The following is a 27,022-nucleotide window of genomic DNA, read 5'->3' as shown; positions in this document are numbered from 1 at the left end:
GTTGTCGCTTTCAATTGATGACGTGTACAGCTGAGAGATCAGCTGGTAAAGATCAGTTGACGATGAAATATACTATAGTTGAAGCGATCAGTTGACTGATGACGTGTTCAGTTTCGTCGATCAGTTAGTCCAATTCAGTTGCTAGACTCAGTTGGTCAATCTTTTGTCAAACGCCGGAATTTCGTTTCCAACAGTTAACAATCACATGAGACGAATCCGTCTCAGTCCCTTTTTGATCAGCTTACCTCTGACCAAGAATGGGTTCTAATTCATTTTCAAATAATACCCATTACCAAATCAACTCAGATATTCAGGTAACATGTATCTTCAAAACAGTAAAAACATACTGCAGTATTAGCATATACAATGTAATTCAACATTATAATAAATCACATGCTAGCAATGACATGCAAGGAAAGAAAACTCATTCTACCCGCTCACTAGCTTCTATCTAAGTCTAAGGTACCAACAGTTCTGGAACCTACTGCTCTGATACCATCTGTTGGGGGACGCGGACGCTAATTCAATTCTTAATCATTATTAGGATCACTGTACTAATCAAGTAATTTGGGTCATAAAAATTTTTCTTTAAATGCGGAACATAATGGAATTAAACTAATATACACATCAGTATAAAAGTACAAATCCTGTACGAGATACATCACAATTATTTTAAACTAAAGTTTGACAACTACCTATCAAGTGTTCAAATCCTAACTCAACTCAAAGTCCGTAGTCTCCACTCTAATCATGATCTCTCTACATCTCCTTGACCCCGATCCTGTCCCACCTGTTGCCATGCACACATACAAACAAGACAACAGCCGGATAACTCCGGTGAGAATTATATTCTCAGTATAAATCATGTATACATGCATTTCATATAAACAGATATAAAAACATGAACATCTAATCATAAAATGTATCAAATCAGAAACATAAACTCTGAGTATAACATGTATCAAATCAGACACATGAATCAACACAGACTCTGAATCACACTCCGTGACTCTTGGGTTCTGACTCGACTTATCCTAATCAAGGGATCCCGATTTGAATAAGAGCGTACACCCACCTACACTCCCGATCGGGGTGGTGGTACGTTCTTATTCACGGACTTGGGCTCTTTCCATATCGAACATCAGTAATAGAAGAAACTCCAATTCTATCCACTTCGATATAACCCAACATCTGGTGTCTTGACCTAACCGTCACAGACTTTGGAATTTTCACCAATATCCTATCCTTTGACAATGTGAAATGTGCCAGTGACGATTCCATCACTATTCGGTACTACTGTCACAAGATAACTCATTTACGACTAGGCGTATCCACCTATGACTCAATACATAAATCAATAGACCAAAGATATCAATCTCATTCAATTGCAAATAACAATACAATAAAATAAAGTATGTGATTTTGGGAGACTCAAGTTAAATCAAACTCGAGTTGTGCAATCCCACATCAAAATTAATTTATACATTTATCTTCTCGGTCTGACGAAGTCGAAGTCTCGAATTCAACTCTTTCCATACTCAATCTGGCAATGACAATATCGAATATGCACAATATCAATTTACATTAACAAATCAATACTGAATATACTGTGTCAATGTATCACTCAATTCAAGACACATTCTGATCAGTAATAAAATCTAAACCCAATCTGATTAATATCAACGACATACGATATAATCTCAAGCAATACAGAATATGATCAATATCAATCTACTGATGTTTCGACGACATAACAATACAGTCTCAGTAACCCCGTCAATCTCAACATCACAGATATAATATCACAACTCATAATCGATATCAATACACTCATACTCTCAGCAATAACAGATCATAACCTCAAATCTGTACAACCTCAATCATATAAATTCTAAAAATCAAAACAATTTCATACACAGTCTGTTATTTAATCTGACTTCAATTATATACTGATCAATATATACAGATCACATAATATCAGTCAAATCACAATTCCCGCAATATCATAATTTCAAACGATATCCAAACGTAACAAAACTTACGTCCAGCTGTAGCTGTCATCGCTAGGAACTCGGTACTGAAGTCGGAATCAAAATCTGACCGACGAATTTTTCGTAAACCTCAAATTTCTAAAATAAAAGGCGTAAGAATTTTCACGGATTTTCTCAGAAGCTATCCTCGATTTTTTTCTTTCTTCCTCTGAATTCTGAAGAAGGAAGCAATATATACATATATCATGCATGTATAGAAAACGTGGCTCGCTCCTTCAAGAAACACGTATCGCGCATATGCGCGACCCTCCTCGGCGCATATGCGCGAGACCCCAAGTCCCGGCGCGTATCCTTCACAGTAGCTCGCGCATATGTGCGCACTGACGTCGCGCATATGCGCGAGACCTAATGTCTCAGCGCGTATCCTTCACAGTAGCTCGCGCATATGCGCGCACTGATGCCGCGCATATGCGCGAGACCTACTATCTCGGGATTACATATACTCGCGCATATGCTCTCCCCTTCTACGGGCATATGCGCGAGGTTCTCTAGACCTAAATTTGGTTCATCGCACCATTCGCGCATATGCGCACACACCTCTCGCGCATATGCGCGAGGTCTTCTGCCACTGTCGCGCATATGTGCGGCCCCTTGTCGTGCATATGCGCGAGGTGTTCTGTCCTCGCTCATACTCTGTGTTTTCTTCCGTCTTTTCGGTCTAATCCTTTCCGTCTATAAACACATCAATTATCAACAAATCATATCAGATTACGGTAATAAAAATATCGGGCCTTACAATAATAATATCTAATATAATATAAATATGATTATTTAATATATTTGAACCATTTAAATGATAGTTTAGTATTACCAACCATTTAAAGTGGATGCCTTGATTTATTATATAAATAAATATATCATAATATTAATTTCTTGGTACCATTTAAATATTTGTTTGGTTTTATCAACCATTTAAAGTGGGAACCTTAATTTAGTGTTTATATATATATATAGCAACTTGACAACATTTATAATTTTTGGTATATATTATATACTTATAAGATAATAATATCTAATATAATATAAATATGATTATTTAATATACTGAAACCATTTTATTAAGTGAATTTCAACAATATTTATTAATGTTAACTTTATTAAAATACCAACTGTGGATCATTTAATCTCAACTACTTAAATTAAAATTTGAACAATTAAAAATTACCAATTAAAGATTCAAACAATTAAAAGAAAAACAAAACAAAAACGAAAACAAAAAGACATTGTAGTGGACTTGTAATTACCTTAACTTTCTTGTGGATACGATATCAGACTCACCGAATTATACTACTTGTGGAAAACCTGCTCTTGGGAGTGCAACAATCAAAGTCGTGACAAGTTTTTGACGCCGTTTCCGGGGAAGTATAATTAAAATTCATGTCTATTTAATTTTGTTTATAGTTTATTTTTCTTTATTTGAATTTTTATTGCTTTTGTGTGTTTTTATTCTTTTTCTTTTGCATTTGCATTAGCATTTGGTCACGTACACTTAGTGGTCGACTCATTCGAAATAACCATTTATTTTTACAAAACATGGCGGAAGAACCCATCCAAGAAAATGAAGATGAAATTCAATCTCAACTTGATCATGATAGACGAAGAACACTTAGAGATCACATTAATCCAACACGTACTAATGCACCTTCATGTCTAGTTTTTCTCTCTGATGCATCTCATTTCAATTTAAAGCCTGGTATTATCCAACTTTTACCCAACTTTCATGGCTTAGATTATGAAAATCTATACATGCATTTAAGAGAATTTGAAGAAGTGTGAAACACATATAATGATCTAAATTGTAGCATGAACACCATTCGACTTAAGCTTTTTTTTTTTCTTTAAAAGATAAAGATAAAACTTGGCTATAAAATCTTAGATCGGGATCCATTCGAACTTGGGATGAATTGCAACAACAATTTTTGAAAAAGTTTTTTCCATCTCATAGAACAAATTCTTTCAAAAGACAAATTATCACTTTCACTCAAAAACAAGGAGAAACTTTTTATCAGTGTTGGGATATATATAAAGAATTGCTTAATCTTTGTCCACATCATGGTTTTGAAATTTGGAGAGTCGTTCTCAATTTTATGAAGGCTTAACACCTAAAGATAGGCAAATGGTTGAATTTATGTGTAATGGAACATTTGAAGATAAAGATCCAAACGAGGCAATTGAGTATCTCGATTCATTAGCTGAAAATGCTCAAAATTTGGACACTATAGGTACAATCGAACCATCAAACAAGATTCAATCTCCCACATCTGGTGGAGGTATGTACACCCTCAAAGATGAACATGATCTCCAAGCTAGATTTATCTCTTTGGCAAGAAAAGTTGAAGCACTTGAATTGAAAAAAAAATGGTCAATTAAAATCTGTTCAAGAAATTGTGTGTCACAGCTGTGATACAAGTGATCATTCTACAAAAGATTGTACCACTTTGCTCTCTTTGAAAGAATGTCTCCATGAACAAGCCAATGTTTTGAACAATTTTCAAAAGGCCAAATTTTGAATCATTTTATCAAAATTACAATCCAGGTTGGCCAAACCATCCAAATTTTAGTTGGAAGAATTATAATGCTGCACAATTTTCACAACCACATTTCCAAAATCAACAAAATTTTCAAAATTATGCACCTTATGTTCCTCGACCTAAAAGAAACTTTGAAGATATATTGAATTCTTTCATTGCAAAGCAAGAGTCTATCTATACTCAAACTGCTCAAACCATGATAGATTTGAAAGATACTCTTGCTAAATTTGCATATGCACTTAATATTCATGAAAAAAGTAAATTTCTTTCACAACCACAGCCTATCACAAGGATCATCATTCACAAACCGGAACTTCTAGAACTCAACCGATGGATCAGGTAAAATCTGTTATTACCCTTCGTAGTGGTAAGGTTGTGGAAAAATTCATTCTTGAACCTTGTGAAGATGATGATAAATCAACTCCAAAGGGTAAGGATGTGGAACCTATAACTTACCAAGAGGAGGATCAGCAGACAGTGTCACCACCATTCCCTCATGCATTGAAAATGCAAAAAAAATCAAATTTGAATTATTATATATATGATATTTTTAAACAAGTAAAAATTAATATTCTTTTATTAGATGCAATAAAGTAGATATCATCATATGTTAAATTTTTGAAAGACTTGTGCACTGTGAAAAGAAAATTGAATGTGAAAAAGAAAGCATTTTTTGCCGAACAAGTAAGTGCAATCATTCAAAATAATAATATTTTGAAATACATAGACCCTGGTTGTCCTACTATTTAATGTATTATTGGAGAACAAAAGATTAAAAAGCCTTGTTTGATCTTGGAGCTAGTGTGAATTTACTTCCATATTCAGTTTATCAAGAACTCAATCTAGGCAAGTTAAAACCTACTTCGGTAACACTTTTGCTTGTCGATAGATCTGTTAAAGTGCCCGAAGGTATGGTAGAAGACGTGTTGGTCCAAGTTGATAACTTTTTATATCATGTAGATTTCATAGTTTTAGATACACAACCTATTGAAGTTTGTAATGCAATTCCTATAATTTTGGGTCGTCCATTTTTAGCAACTTCTAATGCTCTAAAAAATTGCAGGGATGGAATAATGAAGTTGTCACTTGGTAACATGACCTTGGAATTTAATGTTTTTAGTCCTTGTAAGTAACCACATAACAAAAGAGATGAACGTGAAGATGAAAATCTTATTGAAACTCTTGTGGAAAAAAAACATTCAAGAAGGGAGTACTCGTGACCAATTAGATATTTGTTCAATTGATACTATTAAAGAAAATATTGAAATTGATCTTGATAATTTTATCAGGTATCACTCGTTACAAGGATCAGAGAAAGAATTTGAGTCAAAATATGAGAACAAAGACAAACCACCCATATTGGAGTTAAAACCCTTGCTAGAAGAATTGAAGTATGCATTTCTTGGAGAAGATGAAACATATCCGGTGGTAATTTCTTCCAAACTAGCAAGTGATCAAGAAGGTAAATTAGTTGATATGCTTAAAAGACATAAAAGTGCAATCGGTTGGACACTAAAAGATCTCAAGGGCATTAATCCACTAATTTGCACTCACAAAATTCATTTAGAAGAAAATTCTAAAAACATCTCAACAGCCACAAAGGACATTAAATCTACACATGAAAGATGTTGTGAAAACTGAAGTTCTCAAGCTACTTGTTGATATTGGGATTATCTACCCTATTTTTGATAGTAAGTGGGTAAGCGCAACACAAGTAGTTCCAAAAAAATCTGGCATCACAGTGATAAAAAATGAAAAACGTGAATTGTTAACAAGTCGAGTCCCATCTAGTTGGCGGATGTGTATTGATTATAGAAAATTAAATGACGACACTAGAAAAGATCATTTTCCATTAACATTTTTGGATCAAATTTTAGAAAGAGTAGCAGGTCTTCCATAATACTGTTTTCTTGATGGATATTCAGACTATTATCAAATTCTCATTGCACTCGAAAATCAAGAAAAAACTACATTCACATGTTCTTTTGGAACATTTGCATTCAGAAAGATGCCATTTGGTTTATGCAATGCCCCAACAACATTTCAAAGATGTATGCTATTCATTTTTTTGCGACATGATTGAAAATTGTTTGGAAATTTTTATGGATAATTTAACTATTTTTGGGAATACATTTGATAATTGTTTTAAAAATTTGAAAAAAATTTTAAAAAGATGCGAGGAAAAAGGTCTTATTTTAAATTGGGAAAAACGTCATTACATGATTACTTCTGGAATTTTTTTGGGACATGTCGTGTCATCTCATGGAATTGAAGTTGATAAAGCAAAAGTTGATGTCATTTCCAATTTACCCCACTCCAAAAACCATTAAAAAAATTCGCTTATTTTTGGGACAAGCTGGATTTTATAGGAGGTTTATAAAGGACTTTAGTTTAATATCTAAACTCATTTGTAACCTCTTAACAAAAGACACTGCATTTGAGTGGACTCAAGAATGTCAAAGTACTTTTGATAAAATCATTCCACATTTAACATCAGCTCCTATCATGCAACCTCCTGATTGGTCTTTACCATTTTAAATCATGTGCGATGCGAGTGATTATGCAGCCGGTGCAGTATTGGGTCAAAGAAGAAACGGTAAGCCTTATGTGATATATTGTGCAAGTAGAACTTTAAACAATGCTCAAATGAATTACTCCACAACTGAAAAAGAACTACTTGCTGTAATATTTTCATTAGATAAATTTCAAAGTTATTTGATTGGATCAACGACTATTGTGTTTACTGATCATTCTGTTATTAGATATTTGTTGACCAAACATGATGCATAGCCACGACTGATACGATGGATTTTGTTGCTTCAAGAATTTGATATTGTGATCAAAGATAAAAAAGGAACCAAGAATGTCGTAGCCGATCATTTATCGAGATTAGAAACATGATCATCTTGTGAAATGATATAAATTAACGATAATTTTCCTGATGAACATCTATTTTCAGTTACTACTATACATTGGTTTGCTAATATAGTAAATTTTCTTGTGACATGAAAAATGCCACCACAATGGAGTTCTCAAGATAAAAGACAATTTTTGAATGAGGTAAAAAAATTTTATTGGGATGATCCGTATCTGTTCAAGTATTGTCCAGATCAAATTTTTCGACGTTGCATACCCGACAATGAGGTATGTAGTGTCACTAAATTTTGTCATTCAGAAGCATGCGAAGGACATTTTTCTTCAAAGAAAACGGCTGCAAAAATCTTGCAATGTGGATTTTATTGGCCCACTTTGTTTAAATACACCCACTAAATCTGCAAGATCTGTGAAAATTGTCAAAAATTGGGTGTGATTTCAAAAAGAAACATGATGCCTTTGAATCCTATCGTTGAAATTGAAATCTTTGACTGTTGGGGATTGATTTTATGGGATCTTTTCCACCGTCGTTTGGATACTTGTATATTTTATTTGGAGTTGATTATGTTTCCAAATGTATAGAGGCAATTCCATGTCGAACAAATGATCCTAAAACCGTCATCAAATTTTGGAATGAAAATAGTTTTAGTAGATTTGCAATTCCTCGGGCAATGATAAGTGATGGGAAAACTCACTTTATTAATAAACCATTTGCTTCATTAATGAAAAAATATGGTATTACGCACAAAGTAACTACTCCTTATCATCCTCAAACAAATGGACAAGTTGAATTAGCTAATAGGGAGATAAAGCAAATTTCGGAAAAAACTGTTAACTCAAATAGAAATGATTGGTCTCTGCGACTTAATGATGCACTTTGGGCATATTGAACAGCTTTTAAAACATCATTGAATATGTCTCCCTATAGGTTGGTTTATGGAAAACATTGTCATTTGCCTGTGGAATTGGAACATAAAGCTTATTAGGCGATCCTTTTAATTCAAGCATGAATGATTGCAACAAATTGCGCAAATTGTAACTTAATGAACTTGATGAACTCACAAATGATGCGTATGAGAATTCAAGGATTTATGAAGCAAAAATCAAATCATTTCATGATAAAACAATTCTTAGAAAATATTTTGAGATTGGTAAAAAAATTTTGCTTTATAATTCTCGAATTCACATATTCCCAGGAAAATTACGATCAAGATGGACATGCCCATATGTTGTAAAGCATGTGTATCTTTATGGAGCTGTAGATATTGAAAATCCTAAAAATTGTGATGTTTTTAAAGTAAATGGACAAAGGCTTAAACTATTTTTAGAAAATGAAATCTTTCAAGAAGAGTTTATTTCTTTTTCCGATCCTTAAATTTTTATGTTGCATTTAATTTTGTTTGTTTTTATTTCAGGTTTCCTTAATCTTTTTATTTTCCCGGTTAAATGGAGGATAACGGTACTCCGTGACTCTCATAGTCGGTTAAATCAGTTTCCCACAATTGGTGATACAAAAATTAAAAAAAAAATCATTTTTTCTCTTTTCAAAATGGATGAAATTCTCTCAAAAATTTGTAGATATTTTCTATCTGTTTCTGAAAATGTTCTAAGAAAAATTTATTCAGGTAGGTGTGAAAGATTGCGATTGCTAATGCAAAAATAAATTCCAGAAGATATTCGTCTTGTAATAAAAGCTAAGGTCCGATTAGGAGGAGAAGTTCCACAATCATTGCTCATTCGGTATTTGCCTGGATTAGAGAAAAACACTTATGCGAAAAAACGAAGGGCCAAAAGGTTAGGGGGTTTGTCATAAGTGTGCAAGATGAACTTGTGACACACGATGCAGATCTTTGGGATGTGTTTCCAATAACAAAGAAGATAAAATTGATTTCATTAAGAATGAGCTGAGTAAGGAGTCTTTAGATAACATCTTATTGACTCTTAAGACGCATTCTAGTGGACACGTGCATATTGAACTTCTCCGTTTATGGAAACAATTCCAAGATGAGCGTCATAGTCTTGGGAATCAGACTAAAAAAGACCATGTTTGCCAATTTATAAGAAAATTGGATGGGAAGAATATTCTTGACTCATAGAAGGTGTCGAAGCCGTTTCTGGACGTAAAACCAGAGGAAAATTGTGAGCCACAATCACACTACTGTTTATATGCATGTGTGTCATTATTTTTTTTTATTGTATATTCTGCTTACAACTGTGACCCATAGTTTTGTCATAATAATATATTACCTCTATAAAATCTCTCATCTTTCTCTCTATTTTCGCAGACAAAAAAGAAAGTAAAAACATGGCTGGATCCTCTGCACAAACATTGAACAAACATTGAAAAATATTTGTGTATTTTGTGGGTCGAGTCCTGGAAAAAAATTAAGTGTTCGTAGAAGCAACAAATAATCTTGGAAAGATATTGGCTGAGAGAAAAATTCACTTGGTATATGGGGGAGGTAATAATGGGTTAATGGGATCTGTTTCAACATCTGATCCTCTTGGAGGTAGTCAGGTTTGGGGTATTATTCCTACAGCTTTAGCTGAAGGAAATATTACAGGTGTTACAATTGGGGAGGAATTAAAAGTTTCTTCTATGTATGAAAGAATCACCAAAATGATTAAAAATTCTGATGCTTTTATAACACTACCAGGTGGTTTTGGTACGTTAGAAGAAATTTTTCACACTGTTTCTTGGGCACAACTTAATATCCATAATAAACTTGTGGGCTTGTTGAATATCAATAATTATTATGACAGTTTGTTGACATTTCTTGATAAAGCTGTGGAACAGAATTTCATTTCAGAAAATTCACGACGGATGCTCATCTGTGCTTCGACTGCCGACCAATTAATTGATGATTTGGAAGCTTTTGTTCATAATCCTGATCCGATGATAACACAGATCAATTGATCGCAATCAATTAGTAAGAATTGGATCATTGATTCAAAAGTCGTGGATTGGTTTGCGTTTGTTTCAGTTTGTTATCTTTAATAAAACTCTATGTGATATCTCTTTCATTATGTACTCTTTATTAATAGTTATTTTGACATTAGGGACAATGTCATATTCTGATTGTGGGGAGAACAAATTAAAAAAAAAGTTCAGAATTTTTTTTTAGAAAATATTATTTTAAAATAAAACTATGTTTATTGTTTGTATGTTAGTAATTTTTTCAAAAATATCATACATTACATGTTTGAAAGGTTTAAATTAGAATTTGTATTAATCTATCTAAGGATGTTTAAATTTTTATTTGAAAAAAAAGTCAATTTTAATAATCTGATCATTATAAAAATATGATTTATGAAATCTTTTTGAATAAATAATCATTGTGATAAAATCAGTTATTAAAGTATATGGCCCAAGATATACCTGATAAGAGTGCCTAAAATTTTTAAACTCACACATATTTTGTGAGTGAGTGGAGAGGATTGAGAAAACAGCTTGCGAGCCTTTATTGATCATTACAGAGGCAATCTATTGTTTGTATCTTGAGTTTTTATTTTTAAAAAAAAATGATATTTCCTGAAAAAAAAGAACAAAAAAAAAGAAAGATGTTGAAGATCTATGTAATTTTTAAGTTATATGCTACGGCCCATCTATCTCTCATAAAATTTAAAAAAAAAAGAAAACAAAGAAAAAAAATGTGAGAGAAATATATTGTACAAATTAAATAAATATGTGGTCAAGAAACATAAACTTAGTCTGATTCCATAATGTTAAAAAAAATCAGGAAAAAAATATATAATAAGAACAACTATATTTTGAATCTATGGATTTCCTATCTTTTGATTAATTTGGCTCATTTGTCTGTCTGCATTCTGTAAACCATTTTCCTGAGCATTTTTCTGTATTCCAACTCTATGAGAGAAATCGTTCCCATAAATTGAAACATTTATTAACCTGTGAGGATATGAAGTTGAGACTCTTAATAGGAATTTCTGAAGGCCATCTACATTTAACAATTTGAAAATAAGCTTTGAATTGATCAGTTCTGATTATTTCATAAATTATAATTATAATGATCTTGATATAACTCTGACAGTTTTTAAATTTAATTTAACCACTTGGATAGTTCCGATTACATTTCTATTTAAATTAATCAATATGTTTTGTGTTGCTATGAACACTTAAATTGCTAGGGACTACCAATAAGCTAGTAAGGGGTGTGATAAACATAAAAATTGTATATTAATTAAATGTTTTATAATATAAATTTATAGTTTTTGTTTTATTAAATGTTTAAATATTATATGTTTTAAATATAAGTTGTTGTATAATTTTAAGTTTTTATTATTTTGTATAGGTTCGATAAAACAAGAATAACCTTGGCGTTGCAAATGAGATTAAGATGATTCTTGGACCTGTAGAAATTTGATGTTAATATCTACAATATTGGTGGCAAGCATGAGATAAAAATCTTCTCACAAGTAGAATCAAATTAAGCAAGAAATAAAGTTATCAAAGAAGTGGCAGTTTTACCATGCTCTAGCATTTTGACCATATCTCTCAAATTACTTGGTCAAATGGTTAAAAAAAAATTACCACAATTCAAACAACTCAGATATCTACATGTTTTATTTTATGTGGAATAGAAAATTCGGATGGGAAGATTTTCAAAAGTGATTTGTATTAAAATATAATTTCTTGAGACACCAATAAAGACTTATGTGTAAAAAAAATAATATTTTATTTGTGGTTGTCTCCTCAAATTTGGCTATAAATAGGGGTGCATTGTAATGAGTTAGGATATCCCTCATTCTATGAACAAATCTTTGAGTTCATAATATTTCTCTCTTTATTTTTCCTTTATTTCTTCATTTAAATATAATTAGCATGTTAATTTCATATTCAAAGTTTTATACTTTGAATAATGAGTAGCTAACTTCCCAATATTGAGATGAAAATGTGAAGCTCTTGGTATGATAATAAGGTTATTAAAAGTTAATAATCTATGTTTTAAAATATTTAATCATTATTTATTGTTTATGTAATATTTATTTCTTTAAGTATTATTATACCCTATTTATAATTGAGAGTTTTGATTTATTGTTGCTATATATTACACTAAATTCTTGGAACCATTTAAATGTTAGTTTTGTATTACCAACCATTTAAAGTGGATGCCTTGATTTATTATTTATAAATATATCATAATATTAATTTCTTGGTACCATTTAAATTTTTGTTTGGTTTTACCAACAATTTAAAGTGGGAACCTTGATTTAGTGTTTACAAATATATATAGCACAATAAATACTTGACAACATTTATAAGTTTTGGTATATATTATATAATTATAAGATAATAATATATAATATAATATAAAAATGATTATTTAATATATTAGAACCATTTTATTAAGTGAATTTCAATAATGTTTATTAATGTTAACTTTATTGTATTACCAAGAGTGGATCATTTGATCTCAACTACTTAAATTACAATTTGAACAATTAAAAATTACCAATTAAAGATTCAAAAAATTAAAAGAAAAATAAAAACAAAAAGACATTGTAGTGGATTTGTGTTGGAAACCAAATTTCGGAGTTTGACAAACTACAGAAACTAACTGAATTATGAGACAACTGAATATACGAAAGACGCGACTGATTACTTAACAACTGGAAGCAGCTGAACTAATGAAAAAAACTGAACAGTTGGAAACCGATCAGTTAATATACTCAGCCGCATAAGTTTCAGTTAAAACATATCTCAACTGAATGTTTCTCATGGAAAGAACAACCGACAAAAAGACATAGTAGACAGCAACTGAATATGGAAAGCCGCACCTCAATCATTACAGCATAGAACAAATTATTTCGGCTATTGAAATTAAGACGCCGTATTACAATCAATGAAGAGAACCTTGCCCAAGGAATGATGAAGTGGCAATCAACGGATACTAGAATTCAAATGCATATCAAAGTTACCGTTGAAAGAGAAGTTTATAAATATGACTGAAGAAGAGCAGAAGAAAGCAGAGACGATCACTAAATCTTAAACTTGCTGTTACTCTGTCAAAATCTTAGCTCATCCTTATTTGAATTATTCGTAGCAATCAAGGCTACAATTTGAGCTTACTAGTACTATCTAAAAGTTGTTAGATTCAATAGTGCTAAGATCAGTTACGCACTGAGAATATTGTGTAGAACTAAGAGTTTCAGTTTTGGCAGTGGTAAGTCCAAACTGAAGTGGGTCTGTACAAGAGTTGTACTCGATCAAAGTCTTTTAGTAAATATCCTATCCTTGTGATAGAAGGGGTGACGTAGGAGTAATTGAATTCTCCGAACATCCAGAAACAACTCTTGCATATTTCTTTCAGTTTCGTATTCTATCTTTTAGTCAGTTACTTTCCGCAACTACTCTAGTTTAACTGATTGTTATTGACCAACAAGATTCCGAGATTCAGTTTCTCACCAAAATGAACTCAAATATTATTAAAGAACAATTTTAATTGTAAGTGTTTATTCAACCCCCCCTTCTAAACACTTTTGTTACGACAACCGATCCTATCAAGTGGTATCAGAGCAGTTGAATCTTGTTCTTGAATACTTCTGATCTATAAATCTACTAGCATGACTTCATTCAATAAAATTCCTATGTTCTCAAGAGAAGATTTTGATGACTGGAAAATCAGAATGCAGGCTCACTTAGCTGCACAAGATGATGACATGTGGTATGTCATAACAGACGGACCCATGAAGATTCTAAAAGAAAATACAGCAATTGCCATAACTGAAGGGGCACCACAGAGAATTCAAAAGCCCAGAGAAGAGTGGACAACTGAGGACAAAAGAAAAGCCAATCTTGACAATGTGGCCAAAGACACTCTATACAAAACACTGGACAAAGCAACCTTCAACAAAATAAAGATGTGCAAAACAGCAAAAGAAATTTGGGAAAAGTTGATTCAGTTAAATGAAGGAAATGAACAAAAAAAAGAAAATAAACTCTCTGTTGCTATTCAAACAATATCAGAATGAAGGTTGTAGAATCAATGAATGAGTATGATGAAAGGGTGAGCAGTATTGTCAATGAATTAAATGCACTTGGAAAATTGTATACTAACAAAGAGGTTGCACTAAAAGTGATGAGAGGCCTTCCAAAGGAATGGGATGTCAAAACTAGGGCTATGAGAGAGTCTAAAGACTTGAACTAGATCGAACTTCATGATCTATTTGCTGATTTAAAAGCTTATGAATTTGAATTGCAGAACAGAGAAGGAGAACCATCTACTCCTACAACTGCTCTAGCAGCTGTCAGAACTGAACCAACTGGTTCAGCCGAGAAATATACTGATCAGTTAAGCAATGATGCTATGTCATTATTCATCAAAAAGTTTGGGAGGTTCATGAGAAAGAACCAAGGAAACTTTCAGAAGCAATACCAGAGAAATAATTCCAAAGAAGAAACAAATGCTTGCTACAATTGTGGCAAAACAGGTCATTACATTGCTGACTGTCCTAAACCTAAAAAGGACAGTCAAGGATCAACTGACAGAAGAAAGAAATCACATGAGCATAAGAGAAGACCCAGAGATGATAAGAAAACCTACAGAAAGAAACATGAGGTTCTATTAGCTGAAGAGAACAAATCCAAATGGGCAGAAACTGATAGTGACGAAGCAGAATCAGAAAGCTGATATAGCTCAAGTGATGAAGAGGAAGTCAAATGCCTAATGGCCAATGATACTGAAGCAGAATCTACAAGTCAATAGGTATTTGATTTTAGTTCAACTGACTTTACACGAGAAGAACTCATTTTAACATTGCATGAAATGGTAAATGAGTACCAGAAACTTGCATCATCATTTGAGGAAATGAAGTCAAAGCAAAATGATCCCATGGACAATAAAATCAAAACTGTTGAATCAGTTGATGAGTTGAGTCTAAAAAGGGAGATTGCTGAGCTAAGAGAAGAAAGAAACAAAGATAAGTCATTAATTCAAAAGTTAATGCTTCAAAACTCAGAACAATCTAAGCTCATTAAATCTTGGAATAAGTCATCAGCTGTATTGAATGAAATGCAAAATTCAAAAAAATCAGTTTTTGATAAATCTGGATTAGGACTCAATACTCAAGGTGTAACATTTCCAAGAGATACTCAAACCGAACAGAACATGGACAAAGGGAAATACATTAAATTTGTCAAATCAACAGTAGAACAAGAAAAATTTAAGCCTAGCAAACTGAATGAACAACCTATTGAGAATAAGTATAAGGCCAGAAGACATGGAGTTGGTTACAGTCCAAAAATTTCTACTGACTCAGAAAGTCATTCATCAAAAAGATTTAGCAAGAACTATTCATATAACTATTCAAATTATTATAACTGCAAACCAGTCCAGAAAAGATACAGACTAAACAATCAGTTGAACCAAGCTAAAATGCATACTGTGTCATCTGTACACCGCACACCTAACACACAGAAGTCGAGAAAAATAATTTGGAACACGGCTACTGGAAAATCAGTTAGACTAATCCAAGTATGGGTTCCAAAGGGACTAATAAGTTTTGGACCCAAATAGATATGGGTACCAAATCATATTATGTGTGTGCTTGCAGGTAACAAGTACAAATAAAAATTCAATATGGTATTTGGACAGCGGTTGCTCACGACATATGACAGGAGATGCAAGTATGCTATCTCAACTGACAAAATATAGTGGTCCAAACATCAGTTTCGGAGATAATTCCAAAGTTAAAACCGTGGATAAGGGTAAGCTTATCCATGGTAACTTTACTATTAAAGATGTTTTATTAGTAGAGAATCTAAAGTATAACTTGATTAGCAACAGTCAGTTATGCGACAATGGATTCTCGGTACAATTTGATAAAAATTCATGCTCAGTTAAAACATCAACTGATGAAATCATACTAACTGGCAAACGATGTGGAAACACATATAAAGTCAGTTGGAATGATCAGCCTTATGCACCAGTTTGCTTTACTGCTTCAAAATCATCTCAAAACTGGTTGTGGAATAAAAGGTTAAATCATTTAAACTTTAAATCCATTGCCTATCTGAGTAAACATGAACTTGTAACTGGTTTGCCCAAAATAGATTTTTCATAAGAAAAACTTTGCTCAGCATGTCAGTATGGAAAACAAGTACGATCTTCTTTCAAAAACAAGGGCTGTAAATCTTCATCCCGATGCTTAGAACTATTGCACATAGATCTCTTTGGTCCAATACCAGTCATGAGCTTAGGGGGAATGAAATACACCTTGGTGGTCGTAGATGATTTTTCAAAATTTACTTGGGTTATCTTTCTCAAATCCAAAGACCATACGGCTGCACAACTGATTAAACTCTTCAAAAGACTTTTAAATGAAAAATCAGTTGAGATTGATCGAATCAGATCTGATCGAGGAACTGAATTCATCAATCAAACACTTTCAAGCTTCCTAGAAAATGCTGGAATCAAGCATGAGCTCTCAGCAGCAAGAACTCCTCAGCAAAACGGTGTAGCTGAGAGAAGAAATCGGACCCTTAAAGAAGCTGCTAGAACAATGCTTGCTGATTCTGGTATTTCTCAATGATTTTGGGCAGAGACAGTAAACACTGCGTGTTATACTCAGAGCAGATCAATGATTAATAAGAATCATATGAAAACACCATATGAGATCTGGCATGGAAGAAAAAGTATAATCACTTATTTCAAAATATTCGGCTGCAGATGTTTTATTCATGATAATGGTAAAAATTATTTAAAAACATTTGATGCCGAATCTGCAGAAGGAATATTCCTTGGATATTCATCAGTTAGTATAGCTTATAGAGTCTTTAATAAGAAAACTTTAAATGTTGAAGAATCTACGCATGTTGATTTTGATGAAACTGTACTAACTGATAAGCCAACTGATCAAGTTGAGCTAGCTAATCGATTTACAGATATCAGTTTGGAAGATGATGACAAAGATGAAAGTCATAACAATCAAAACATCTTTCAAACACCAGAACCAGAGATATTGGATAAATTAAATGAGCAGGAAGTCAATGCTGACAATCAGTTATTAAAGCAAAATGATAACATTCAAATACCAGCTGACGAGGCATCAACTGAAGCTGAAAACTGCATCCAGTTACCAACTGAAGAAGTTGCTGATGCAACAAATGCAGAGTACAGATGGAAAAAATCACATCCACCACAACTGGTAATAGGAAATCCATCTGATCCAGTAAGAACTCGCAATCAAATGTTAAATTTATTTATTCATTCAGCCTTTGTCTCACAACTGGAACCAAAGAAAACTGATGAGGCTCTTGCTGATCCTAACTGGGTAAATGCTATGCAAGAAGAGCTGAATCAGTTCAGTCACAATAACGTCTGGAACTTAGTTCCAAGACCAACTTCAAAAACCATTATAGGTACAAAATGGGTGTACAGGAATAAACTGAACGAGGACGGTTCAGTTATACGCAACAAAGCAAGACTAGTAGCACAAGGATATAGGCAAGAAGAAGGAATTGACTACGATGAGACGTATGCTCCATTTGCAAGACTGGAAGCAATCAGAATATTTCTTGCTTATGAATCTCACAAAAACTTCAAAGTTTACCAGATGGATGTGAAGAGTGCATTCCTAAACGGTCAGTTACAAGAAGAAGTATATGTTGAACAACCTCCAGGTTTTGTAAACCACAAACTTCCTGATCATGTATACTATTTGAACAAAGCATTATATGGTCTTAAACAAGCTCCCAGGGCTTGGTACAAAACTCTTTCAAAATTCCTAACTGATCATGAATTTTCAGTCGGATCAGTTGATAATACCTTGTTCAAATTTACTAAAAATAATCACATTCTATTAGTTCAAATTTATGTTGATGATATAATATTTGGGTCAACTAACCCCAAATTGTGCGAAAAGTTTGCTAAGTTAATGCAGGACAAGTTTGAAATGAGCATGATGGGTGAACTGACATTCTTTCTTGGACTGCAAGTGAAGCAACTGGAAACTGGTATATTCATTAGTCAAACAAAATATACAAAGGAGTTTCTAAAGAAATTTGGTATGGAATCATGTTCAGCTGCAACTACTCCCATGAGCTCATCAGTTAAACTAGACACCGACGAAGGGGGAATATCAGTGGAGGCGACATTATATAGAGGGTTAATAGGTTCATTGTTGTACCTAACAGCCAGTCGTCCTGATACTGTTTTTTATGTCTGTATGTGTGCCAGATTTCAAGCAAATACTAAGCAATCACATTTCTCAGCTGCTAAAAGAATTCTAAGATATCTTAAGGACACGCAAAATGTTGGGTTATGGTATTCAAAAGACTCCACCTTCAATTTAGTTGGATATTCAGATGCAGATTATGCAGGATGTAAGCTTGGTCGCAAAAGTACAAGTGGATCTTGTCAGTTCTTACGAGACAGACTGATCTGTTGGTTCAGCAAGAAGCAGACATCCATAGCTACCTCAACAACAGAAGCAGAATATCTTGCTGCTGGTAGCTGTTGTGCACAACTGATCTGGATTCAGCAACAACTGAAGGATTATGGAGTAACGTCAACTGAATCGCCCATATTTTGTGATAATACCAGCACAATTGCCATCACTTACAATCCAGTTCTTCACTCAAGGACCAAGCATATAGATGTCAGGCATCACTTCATTAGGGAACATGCTTTAAAGAAGGATATTCGACTGGAATACATTTCAACTGAACAGCAAGCAGCTGATATCTTCACAAAACCATTACCCGAGGCTAATCAGATCCCTGCTCACATGATGAATGCCATGGCAATCGATTTTGACTCGGTTTTATCAATTCAAGAAGCTGATATCAAAAATGTCTTTCTAAAGATTGAATCTGCTGGGCTCCGAATGTTTTTGGGACAATCTTCACAAGAAGTATACTCGAAGGAAGTGAATGAATTCTATCTGAAAGGGTATGTTACTAGTGAAGGAAATATCTCTGTCACTATTAATGATCAGTTGCTGATCTTATCTGAAGAAAATTTTGGAGAAATTTTTTCCTTGCCAACTGATAGATATGTCAGTTTCTCTGAAGTTAAAACATCCGATATTGAGGAAATGAAATCCTCATTATCTGCTGATGGGCGGAAAATCAAAGTCTCCGACCCAAAGAAAGAACTGAAACCAGAAATTCAGTTATTGGCTGATATTGTAGCAAAGGGAATTTTAGCTAAAGCTGGCTCATATGCAGCTCTCACTCTTGAAAAATTCCAGGTGATGACAATCATCATGGGTGAGAAGAAAGTCAACTGGAGGTACATTATTTTCAGCATTCTAAAGAATATGCTTAAATCAACAAAACAGTCCATGGGGTTTGCCATTCCAATCAGTTATATTCTGAAACTCAAAGGACTGGTTACTAACAATGCCGAAAAATCTTCAAAAGTTAAGATATTCACTGCCAATAATATCTTGCCACCAAAGACCAAGTTGGATCCCTCGCCTAAACAATTTGTAAAAGTCAAGAAGGAGATTGGGATGCAGCAAGCTGCTCCTAAATCAGTCAAGAAAGCCAAGATGCTGGCCCAACTGAAGGCTGTAAAGCGAAAACTGATTCTCAGTGAATCAGATTCTGAGAAAATCCCTCTCCCAAACTTATCAAGAAACCAAAGACACAAAGAACCAAACCAATACCAGCAGTGGAACCAACCATTACTGAGAAACTGTCTCAGTCAGCTGCTGAAAAGCCGATTCAGGCTATCCCATTGCAAGTCATCCCTCTTGATGATTCAGTTCCAACTGAAAAGATATCCACTAGAGTAAAAGCTCCCTTCACTCGTGTAAATCAACCCACTATTTTACCTCAGGCTAGACAGAAAGGCGTCACATTGAAGGAACCAGTGGAGTCTACAAAATCTGGCTTACAAATTCCTCATATTCTAACCACGGAGAAGGGAAAAGGCAAGCTTGGGGAGAAGCCAAGGCCATCTCACGCAATTCAAACTCATATCGATCTAATTTGGGAAGAGGTAAATACATTTGCCACATCAAAACTCACATCTTTTGACTGTTGGAAAAGCTTCAGGACCGAAATCTTTGCCAAGAAATTGAAGCACAAATCCCAACTGAAGACGTTTATTAAACTGGAAAAGATAGTTTTGAGAGTAGTTAAAGCTGCTACCATTATTCAAGCACTGGAAATGAGACAATATTTCTTTGATCAAATACGGGCTATTCAACTGAATAAGATGGTTAGAAAGTTGAAAGAAAACTACAACCCCACAGGGCCAACTGCATATCAAGATAGAGCTGTGTTCACTCAACTGGATGCAGATCTTAGTGGCCTACAGAGAGAAATAAGGTTTTGGGAAGAAGATCAAGAACTTGTTCTTCCATAAAAATCTTCAGGAACAGTGGAATACAAATCTTTATCGTCTTAGCAGAATGAATCTTCTGAAAAACTCATTGCTGACAAATCAGTCAAGGAGGTTCCACAAACAACAACCGAGGATCAACATCTGTATTCTAAGGCCGAACTGACTTTCGCCAATATCGATGAAATCATTCAGTCAGTTGCTCAGGAAGCTCAAACTGAAGCACAAAATTTTGAATCAGTTGATCCCCTGAATGAACAAACAGAACAAGAAGTTCTGATTACATCACCCAGTTCAAACTTTTATCGCTGAAGAACATGTTCAAACTCTTGTTGCTGAAAAACATGTTCAATCTCCAGTTGCTGAAGAACATGTTAAATTCTCTGACAACGCAGAACAAGCTCAATTTCTTGTTGCTCCAGAAACAGTTCAGCGAGTGACATCTGAAACTGAAGAACAAACTGAAGTGCTCACTCAGAACCAAGAGGAAACAATTACTGAATCCGTGGAAGAGCAGTTGCCTAATGTTGAAAACCTTCAAACTGAAGAACCACCCCAAGTTTCAGCCGTTGATCAAACAGAAGAACAAGCCCATGATTCTCCAATAGCAGTTACCACAGATAACCCTATTATTCTAGAACAAAGTGTTTCTGATGCTCAGAATCAACCTTCTTCCTCTCAAGGTCAAGAAGAGACAATTGATCGCACTATGATAATTTTCACTCCACCAGAACAAGTGCCACATCAGGAAGATATAGGAGTCATGTCTCCTGAAATCTCAAATTCAGAAGCATTGTTCGATGAAATCAACACCATCAAGACAAATATGAATCAAATAATGGATGCCATCAAATCCATTCAGTCAACCCAATTCTATAATTCTGTAAAGCTCAATGGATCCGAAGATTTTGTTTTTGCAAAGCTGAAGAATATTCAAGAAGTTGTAACTGAACTCTCAGTTGCCATAGAACACAAGCAGAACAAAGCTACAACTGCTGCTCTTTTCGTTACTCAAGATTTGATCAACCAACGAGTGGAAAGACTAGAAACATCTGTTGCAAACAAAATAGACTCACTGCAAACCTCAGTTCTTACTGCCATCTCCAGTATCTCAGCTGATGTCGGCATCTTATCTACTGAAGTTCGACAATTATCTATTCACATGGCTCAGTTTGACAAAAAGGGGGAAGATAGTCAGAAGAAACATTGAAGAGCAGTTAGCAATTTAGCAGTTTGTTTTGAGACAGTTTTTGTTAAGAAGCAGTCTATAAGAGTTCAATCCTCCAGTTACTATATGATTAGTTTTGTCAAACACCAAAAAAGGGGAAATTGTTGGAAACCAAATTTCGGAGTTTGACAAACTAAAGAAACTAACTGAATTATGAGACAACTGAATATACGAAAGACGCGACTGATTACTTAACAACTGAAACCAGCTGAACTAATGAAGGAAACTGATCAGTTGGAAACCAATCAATTAATATACTCAGCCGCATAAGTTTTAGTTAAAACATATCTCAACTGAATTTTCTCGGGAAAGAACAACCGACAAAAAGACATAGTAGACAGCAACTGAATATGGAAAGCTGCACCTCAATCATTACAGCATAGAACAACGTATTTCGGCTATTGCAATTAAGACGCCGTATTACAATCAATGAAGAGAACCTTGCCCAAGGAATGATGAAGTGGCAATCAACGGATACTAGAATTCAAATGCATACCAAAGTTACCATTGAAAGAGAAGTTTATAAATATGACTGAAGAACAGCAGAAGAAAACAGAGACGATCACTCAATCTTAAACTTGCTGTTACTCTGTCAAAATCTTAGCTCATCCTTATTTGAATTATTCGTAGCAATCAAGGCTACAATTTGAGCTTACTAGTACTGTCTAAAAGTTGTTAGATTCAATAGTGCTAAGATCAGTTACGCACTGAGAATATTGTGTAGAACTAAGAGTTTCGGTTTTGGCAGTGGTAAGTCCAAACTGAAGTGGGTCTGTACAAGGGTTGTACTCGATCAAAGTCTTTTAGTAAATATCATATCCTTGTGATAGAAGGGGTGACGTAGGAGTAATTGAATTCTCCGAACATCCAGAAACAACTCTTGCATATTTCTTTCAGTTTCGTATTCTTTCTTTCAGTCAGTTACTTTCCGCAACTACTCTAGTTTAACTGATTGTTATTGACCAACAAGATTCCAAGATTCAGTTTCTCACAAAACTGAACTCAAATATTATTAAAGAACAATTTTAATTGTAAGTGTTTATTCAACCCCCCCTTCTAAACCCTTTTGTTATGGCAACCTATCCTATCAACTTGTAATTACCTTAGCTTCCCTGTGGATACGATATAAGACTCACCAAATTATACTACTTGTGGACAACCTGCTCTTGGGAGTGCAACAATCAAATTCGCGACAACTGCACACGTTGAAAGACAGACATGTATATGCCATGTTCAGAAAGTGGGAGTTCTGTCTCGAAAGAGTGGCGTTCTTAGGTTACATTATTTCCAGGTAAGAAGTCGAGGATGATCCCAGCAAGGTTGAGGAAATTAGAGATTGACAAGTGCCTAAGATTGTGACAAAGATCCACATTTTCTAGGGTCTAGCTAGGTACTACAGAAAGTTTATTAAGGGCTTTTCTTCTATTGTGGTACCCATGACCGTCTTGACAAAGAAAAATGAAAATTCATTTGGGGACCAGAGCTCCAGGAGAGCTTTGAGAAGGTGAAGCAAGCATTGACTTCAGCGTCAGTTCTGCGATGCCATTAGGGAAAGAGGAGTATGTACTATACACGGATGCTTCGAAGCTTGGTTTGGGTGCAGTTCTGATACAACATGACATAGTGATATCTTATGAATCCAGACAGCTGAAGGTTCATGAGAAGAATTATCCGACTCATGACCTCGAGCTAGCAGCATGGTATTCGTGCTGAAGATTTGGAGACACTATCTGTATGGGTAGAAGTGCAAGATTTTCACTGATCACGAGAGTTTGAAGTATTTCTTCATCCAGAAGGAGCTAAATATGAGACAACGGAGATGGTTAGAGCTGGTGAAGGACTATGACTGCGACATTAGCTACCACCTAGGGAAGGCTAATGTGGTCGCAGATGCATTGAGTAGGAAGAATGCAGAGATTGCTCAGTTTTCAGCTCAGAGACCCTTTGCTGGCAGAGATTCAGTTATTTGAGCTTGCATTATATGCTAGGGGCGATGCTCCTAATCTTTCTACCATGAGAGTACAGTCGACACAGAGGGACAAGATTAAAGCAAGTCAGTCTTCTGATGAGCAGTTGCAGAAGTGGAGACCGAGAGACGAGTCCAAGGGTCTGAGATTGTATTCTGTCAAGGATGACATAGTCCGATATCGAGATAGACTGAGGATTCCTAGCGGTGAGTCACTAAGAGAAGACGTTATGAGAAGAGACCACAACACTCTGTATTCCACTCACCAAGGGAGTACGAAGATGTATAATGATCTGCAATCTTTTTATTGGTAGACGGGCATGAAGCGAGATATTTTGCGTTTTGTGTCTGAGTGCTTGACATGTCAGTAGGTTAAGGCAGATCATCAGAGACCCCCAGGAAAACTTAGACTGCTTCTTATTCTCGAGTGGATATGGGAGAAAATCATGATGGATTTTATGACAGGGTTACCCAAGACGGTTGGAGGATATAATGTCGTTTGTGTGATAGTCGACCGGCTCACTAAATCAGCACATTTCATACCGATCAAGAAGACTTTAACCATGACTCATTACATAGAGCTGTACATCAGATAGATAGTCAGATTGCATGAAATTCCGGTGTCTATTGTATCTGACAGAGACCCGAGGTTTAGATCTGCTTTCTGGAAGAGTCTGCATCAAGAATTATGTACCAAGTTGCTATTCAGTACATCTTTCCATTCTCAAACCGACGGCCAGTCTGAGAGAGTGATTCAGATCATGGAGGATCTACTCAGGGCTTGCATGATCGAATTCCAGGGCAGCTGGGAGCCAAAGTTACCTCTTGTGGAATTCATATACAACAACAACCATCAAGCATCTATAGGTATGGCTCCTTACGAGGCACTTTATGGGAGAAAGTGTAAATCACCGATCTATTGGGATGAGGTAGGTGAAAAGACAGAGTTGGATCCAGACATCATCAGGCAGACTGTGGAGCTAGTAGTCAAGAAATGAGACATGATGAAGACTGCTCAGACCTGACATAAGAGTTATGCTGATAAACGACGGAGAGATATAGAGTTTGCAGTGGGTGACCACGCGTTTATGAAAGTTGCAACGATGAAGGTTGTAATGAGATTTGGAAAGAAAGGAAAACTCAGTCCTAGATTCATAGGAACATTTTACATTCTCGAGAGAGTAAGGACACAAGCCTTCAGAGTTGCATTGCTGCCGAATCTGGTTAGAGTTCATAATGTGTTCCACATCTGGATGATGTGGAAGTACATGTTGAATTATTCGCTTGTGCTGAATTATGAGCCTATACAGTTAACGCCGAGCCTGTCTTTCGAGCAAAGACCTACCCATATTCTGGATAGACAAGAAAGAATACTTGGGAACAAAGTGATTCAAATGGTCAAAGTCAAGTAGCTAAATCATTCGGAGGAGGAAGCTACTTGGGAGAACGAGACTGAGATGAGGAGTCGCTACTTAGAGTTTTTTGATAAGTTTTAAATTTTGAGGATGCAAGGTGAAGAATTGTAAGGACTAGAAATTTCAACGATGTAACCTGACTGCATGCAAATCTAAGGTATAATTAAAATGTCTAAATTATTATTGTAAATGCACAAAATACATGATTATGACATGATCATATGATTTTATTTCATTAATTACTAGATTTAATATATTGGGGCTTTTAGCAGTATTTCACGCTCGAACGAGTAATAAAGACCGGGGACAGTTTGAGAAAAAATGTTTTATTAAATAATTATTTTTAATCATTTAATATATGATGCATTTATTATATAATTTTCGAAAATAAGTAATTTCAGAGTATTTTTACACGTTGAACCATATTTTAAACCGGTAGTCGATTTTTTGAAAAATTGAGGACTTTTTGAGGGCTTGGCAAATATTTTTGAAAAACGTACCAAAACAAAATATTTTATGTGCGTGTTATTGGGTCAAATGGGCATGTTTAAGTAGAATTTTTGGCAAAGATTATTGCACCTTAATGTTTCAAAACTTAGGCCTAATATCCTTTTAAATTCTCGTCCATTTTTACACCTAACCCTAGCATCCTCTTCACCTTACTCGACAGCCACCACCTTCTCATCCAACAACAGCTCTTTCATCGGATTTCTCAAGGATTTTCATAAGAAACATTGTCTCTTCCCTCCGGCGTCCATCTCTCGCATAATTTACGTTGTTCTTCGAGCTTTAATCTCAAAGGCACGCCCGATACACCCGTTTTCTTGTCTTTACAGCATAATACATGTTGATTGATTAAACATGATATATTGTAGTCCTAATGGTTTGATGTGAGTTTTGAATTCCCGTACATGAAGAAAACCGATTTTTATGCTTTGATTATCACATTTTTATGGCTCATATTGTAAGGACTGTCAGGAACGATGGGTAGAATGTTTAAACATGTCGAGATGATGGTGCTCAGGTGGGAGAAATAGATCTGGAATGAGACCTGGTTAGTGGCCGATCGAGTCTGCAAGTATCACTTGTCTGTGGCTCGGTTTGGTTTGATATTGGTGTAGGTGAGGAGCAGCGGTGCAAGGGCTGTTCTAGGCCTTAGATGAGACCATGGTAGGTCTGAGATGTGGCCCTAAATGGCTCGAACATAGCTGGTCGCAGGTTAGGGTCAGATCGAAGGAAGTTGAGTTTAGGGGAGACTCGGTTTGGGTTGTTCCGAGGGTATTGTGCATGGCGGCGTGCATGGCGGCGTGCATGGGCTTGTAAGCCATGGTTAGGACTGTTCAGGAGGCGTCAGTCATGGTCTAGAGAGGTTGGTTCGAGTCTGGTCCGGGCTGATTGGGTGTAGGATTGAGTTTTGCTTTGAGGTTGTAAATTGTGTTTTTGTTCATGGGAGCTAGCGTCGCAGCGCTACTCAGCCAGAGCCTAGGCGCCTGTCTATGGGTTTTGTTTCATGTATGAGTTGGCTTTGGCGCTTATCTATCGTTTTGTTTTTGTTCACAGGATCGAATTTACGATCTAATGATTTATTTAAAGTATGTTTTAAATTGACATTGGATTTGGATCAAAGTTTTAACACCCATGGGT

Source organism: Primulina eburnea, chromosome 4 (genome assembly GCF_022965805.1).
Source record: "Primulina eburnea isolate SZY01 chromosome 4, ASM2296580v1, whole genome shotgun sequence".
Taxonomy (NCBI): Eukaryota; Viridiplantae; Streptophyta; class Magnoliopsida; order Lamiales; family Gesneriaceae; genus Primulina; species Primulina eburnea.
The sequence above is the reverse complement of the archived record's forward strand: the minus strand, read 5'-3'. Positions refer to the sequence as shown.